At 54.5% G+C, this 4,887-nt stretch overlaps 2 long non-coding RNA genes across 2 annotated transcripts; one reads left to right on the plus strand and one right to left on the minus strand.

Moving 5' to 3' along the window:
* The first annotated feature begins 955 nt into the window (after positions 1-955).
* LOC150014169 (uncharacterized) lies at positions 956-3,548 on the plus strand. Its single transcript, XR_016509905.1, has 3 exons — positions 956-1,326; positions 1,873-2,027; positions 2,970-3,548. It is a non-coding gene; the product is annotated as an uncharacterized LOC150014169 (long non-coding RNA).
* Positions 2,985-4,074, minus strand: LOC150014170 (uncharacterized). The gene is made up of 2 exons (XR_016509906.1): positions 3,952-4,074; positions 2,985-3,352 (listed from the first exon to the last, which is right to left on the minus strand). It is a non-coding gene; the product is annotated as an uncharacterized LOC150014170 (long non-coding RNA).
* Between the last annotated feature and the right edge of the window lie 813 nt (positions 4,075-4,887).

Below are 4,887 nucleotides of genomic sequence, written 5' to 3' on the forward strand. Positions count from 1 at the left end.
ACCATGTACATTCTGAGCTACCTTAGGCCTCAGTTTCTTTACCTTTAAAATGGGTATAAAAATCCTGCCCTTAAGTCTGTAAGAAGGTAATAAAGCAACAAATATGTCATAGCGAACACAGTTCTTAGGAGGACAATTACCATGATTTATTGAGTGCCTACTATGTGCCTGACACCAGGCTAAGAGGTTTACGTATAGTTAATTCTCTCAACAACCTTATGAGGTCTGTGAAATTATTATCCTTTTTTTTAAAAGAGGAAACTGAGGCTCAGAGAGATTAAGTAACTTGCCAGAGGCCATGTGACTTATACAGTCAACTACCAGGCTCCCTGGCCACACACAGTGGGAATTAAGGACATCTCTGCAAATGCCGGTCACAATGATTACAGTGCTGGCTGAGTCCCTTCACCTGCCTTCTGGGTAGGGACCAGTCCTGAGTGTAAAACCAAGTGTTCCCTCCCCAGCTTCCTCTCTGGGTCACCCACCTCTGCCACAGTCCTGATGGAATTCACAACATCCTCCCCAGCCTTGGCTCCCAGCCCCTCCCTGGCTTCTCCCAGTACCCTCGCATGGGCAGATGGGGCTGAACTCTGTGTCCCCAAATCCAGAGGTACTCGAATCACAGGCAGGGAGCCTTCTAGATCTGAAGACCTGCCTCCTTGGGGCCCCAAGGCCTCCTGAGGACAGGCCCTGGGGATACCCTTCCTTTGTAGAGTACAGAAATCCGGAAGTACGAGTCCTTCCCTAACCTCCTCTCAGCCCCTTTCCTGGGGTTCTTCCAACATTTCTAAACGCTTCAGTTGGGCAGGAACGAGGCTTGAAACCCTCCCTCCTGGGGCAGAAGCCCTGGGCTCTGTCCCCTGTTGACATTTTGCTAAATACTCTTGTTCACACTGTCCAATCCCCGTGTGCCTTAGGAAAGCCACTGTCTCTCTCTGCGTGCTCTTGGTGACAAACTGCAATGGCCTTGGGTGTCATGTGTCAAGCATATGCTGTCTGTTAGGCATTCATTGCACTCCCACTCGACAGATGAGAAAACTGAGACTCTGAGAGATCAGATGACTTGCCCAAGGTCACACAGCTCATCAGCGATAGAGCCAGGATAAAGCCCACCTCTCCTGGGCATGAAGGCCCTGGCTCTTCACCACCAAGGGTCCTTCAAGCTCTGCCAGCGTTTGAGTCTCTGCCTGGTGGATAGCAGGTGTCCAGTGAATACTTACAGGATGGAGGAACTTAGTCGTTTCTGAATGTGTGAAAGCACTAAGGGGTGAATGAATCAGCAGATGAATGGACCAATGACCTCCACCCTCACCGTAACCGTGAAAGGTGGGCAGCACTATTCTCACGCATCACATGGGGGAAGCGTGGCTCAGAGAGGAAAAGCAACATGCCTGAGGTCACAGAGCGAGTTGAGGGCAGAGATCAAAAACCCAAGCCTCTCGACCCGGCCCCAGGACTCTTCTCCCACCAGGCCACCCAGCCAACCCTGGGCTCTGCCTGCCTTCTCTTCCCCTCATTGTCCCCACCACACTCTGGGCCCAGCTCTGCTTCCATCTGTGACAGGGGCTGCGGGCACAGTGTCTTTAAGCTGCCCTTTGAGGGACGAGCAGAGGAGGGGGCTGAGGAGGGGGCCTCCACCCAGCACGCAGGGCAAGGAGCCCAAACGGGTCTGCCTGAGATGGGGTCAGTGCGGGGGGTCTTTCTCTGCAAGCACTTACGGCGCAATTGATGGGAGAAGTGCTCATCAAACGAGGGACAAATCATAAAGTTCGGGAGATGGAAATTAGGCACGGACAAACGATCCAGGTGCAAGGGAGATTTATGGGGGAGGCTGTATTCTAGCTAATGATTTCTGCTAATGATTCTCCGAAGTGTACAGTGGCACGGAGCCCGCGCTCCATGGGGTGACGTGAACCCTGCAGAGCCAGATGAAGGACGTTCCTGGGGAGATGGCGATGGCAAGGGGACGATGAAGGATGACAGAAGGGCCCCCCAGATACCCGGCCCCCTGGAGGCGGCTGGAGAAGGTGCGGTTCTTGGGGTGTCTGTCAGTCCTGCCGGAGATTTATAGCTCGACCGGGGTCTTTGGCCCTTTCTCCGCTCGCCCTGAAAGTGCCTCCCAGCCTGGCAGCTCTCAGTGTTGGCGTGGTCTGCCCGCTGCTGACACACACATTTTCAGAGCCCACCATCTTTCATCCCGCCAGCCCCCCTTGCAGACGCAGGGTTCTGGCTGCAAACGGTCCGGTCCCTCCCTGCCCCTTTCCTCACTCCTCCCCAGTCCTCCTCTATAAGAACCATCTCCTCCAAAACTTGCTCTTACTCCTCCCCCTTCGCATTTCAGTGCCCCCGGGGCTGCCACCTCGGGAGGACCCCAGCCAAGGACTCCTCCAGCATCCGGTCCTGAATCACCAGTTTTCCTCCATCCCCTGACCCTGGGATGCTGGCCCTCTCAGCTGGGGCAGTCCCTCCCAAATCTACCCTAAGTCCCACTTACTGCAGACCAAGTCGAGACCTCCTGATTATGTGGTGGAGGACCCTCTGGGAATGAAAAGGCTCTGCCTTGCAAATCTATGACCAGAAAATGGTCACAGAAGTTAATTTGCAGGGGTCAGATCGCCAGGGAATTACATTTGCTTCTTAGAACCCTCTTGTATTTTCTGATTTCTCCCCAACGAGCCTGTCTGTGTCACTTTCTCAAAGTGGAGAATTACAGTGGGAAGATAGGTGGGCGTGAGGATGAAGGAATGGAGGATGTCAGAGTCCCTCTGCACCTTTGCTCAGGCTGGGCTGTCTCACCTGGACAGATCCCACCAACCCCACCCCCCACCCCAGCCTCGGCTTTATCTCAACCTAGCTGAGCCCCAACGAGGCAACCAAGCCCAGGACTGAGCACACCCCCCCCATAAGTCCCAAATGCCTTGTATGATAGCAGCCCCTTGAAGTGAGTTTGTTATTTTTCCTGCTTTTAGGTTGGAAAACAGAGGTTCATAGAGGCACGGAGTTTATTCAAGTCCTCCTGGTTCGTAGGTGGCAGGGTGACGCTCGAGTCCAGGTGTGAACTCACGGCCATGTTCCTCGCATGGCCCAGCGCCCGGACCAGCTCAGGGCCTTGTGAGCTGAAACCCTTCTCGGTGGACGGACGGCGGACGAAGCTAGAGGAGGCCGGGGAGCCGGATGCTGAGCCATCCTGGCAGGAGCGGCCAGGAGAGAAAAGTGGAAGGAGTCAGCCACTGACTGCCTTCCCTGGGAGAGCCAAAATCGGAAACAGTGCCAACGTCCAGCAGGAAGAATCGGCTAAACGCAGCAGAGACTAAGGAATCCTATGCGATCGTTGAATGGATCTGTCAATGTACTGACGTGGAGAAATGTTCAAAATACATTGGAAGTGAAAAATCAAGTTTCAAAGCAGCTTGAGGCAGAGCATTCTGTTTTCCCCAGTGGGGAGGGACCTCTGTGGGTAAACGCCTAGGAACGGCCGCCCCCATCCCCACCGCCGAGTGAGCAATGGGGCGGGAAGATCTGGGGACTTCCCTTCCTCGCTGACTCTTACCCAGCAAACATACGTGACTTTAATAATCGGGGGGGGGGGTGGGCAGCAAAGCTAGTTTCATTTGGGAGAAGCAAAAAGAGTGGGCAGAGGCGACACCTGGATAGGAGCCTTGTCCCCGAAGCACAGGCCACCCTTGTCATTTGTCCCCAGAGCATCCCTTCTGACAGCAGATACTTGCGCGAGGTGGGGGAGGGGTGTCTCCTTGGAATTCGCTCTCCCCCGTGCCCCTCAAGGCTCCCACCCGCCACCCCCTCTGGGCGTGATCAAAGGCCAAAGTGAAAACGAGATCTGAAACCCCAGCCTGGAAAAGCAGCGAGGCTGATGCTGGGATAAGGGAGGATCACCGCTCACCAGCTGGGCGCCCCCCCCCCCCCCCGGCGCCACCCCTTCCCTCTCCTCACCTCCCCACCTGCATCCCAGGCTCCGTGTGAGGGCATGACCCCAGGGCTCCCCCATTCCACTCACTGCCCTAGAGCAGCCTGAGCAGTGTGCCTCTGGAGTCAGGCGATGTCTCCGGGAGCCTCCTCTGACCGCATGGGTAGGTTCCTGGAGAGAGGCAACCCATTTAACAGGGTGGATGGCCTTGGCCGGGTGGCTCAGCTGGTTGGAGCATCTTCCCATACACCAGAAGGTTGCGGGTTCTATCCCCGGTCAGGGCACATACGTAGGTTGCGGGTTCGATCCCTGGTCAAGGCACATATGGGAAGCAACTGATTGATGTTTCTCCCTCTCTCTCTCTCTCTCTCTCTTCCTCTCTCTCTAAAATCAATAAACATATTTTAAAAATAAATAGACTGGGTGGATGATGTGATTCGATCAGCCACTGGGAGAACAGGGGCCTGATGGATTGGGACCTGGGAGAGGTCAGTTTAGTGGGGACCAGTTGGGAGGTACCTGAGATGGGGGAGGGATGGGGGGTGCTCTGAGAGGAAGGAAGACCATTAGAGAGTCAGGAGGGCACAATGAAGACAAACCGCACCAAGCATCACGGGCAGGTCGTGAGCTCTAGCATCAGAGCAACCCAGTTAAAATCCTGGTCCTGCCGTGCATTGGTCTGTAACCTTGGGCAACTTCTCTGTGCCTCCTTTCCATCATCTGTAAAATGGGGATAGTAGTAGTAACAGCTTTGCCTGGCAAGTAAAGAGATTAGATTTAATGTATGCAAAGCAGTGCCTAATTGGTAAATGCTCAATAAATGGCACTTATGACTTCTGTGGTGGAACTTGGAGAAGAGACAGAATGCCTGGGAGGACCACAAACCGTATCTAACACAGGGGAGATTTGGGGCTGAGGAGTCACACTGTCAGCCTGGCCCACCCAATGACTGGATAAGGGGA

This window comes from Furipterus horrens, unplaced genomic scaffold, assembly GCF_987537825.1.
Source record: "Furipterus horrens unplaced genomic scaffold, mFurHor1.1.pri manual_scaffold_3, whole genome shotgun sequence".
NCBI classification, from domain to species: Eukaryota; Metazoa; Chordata; class Mammalia; order Chiroptera; family Furipteridae; genus Furipterus; species Furipterus horrens.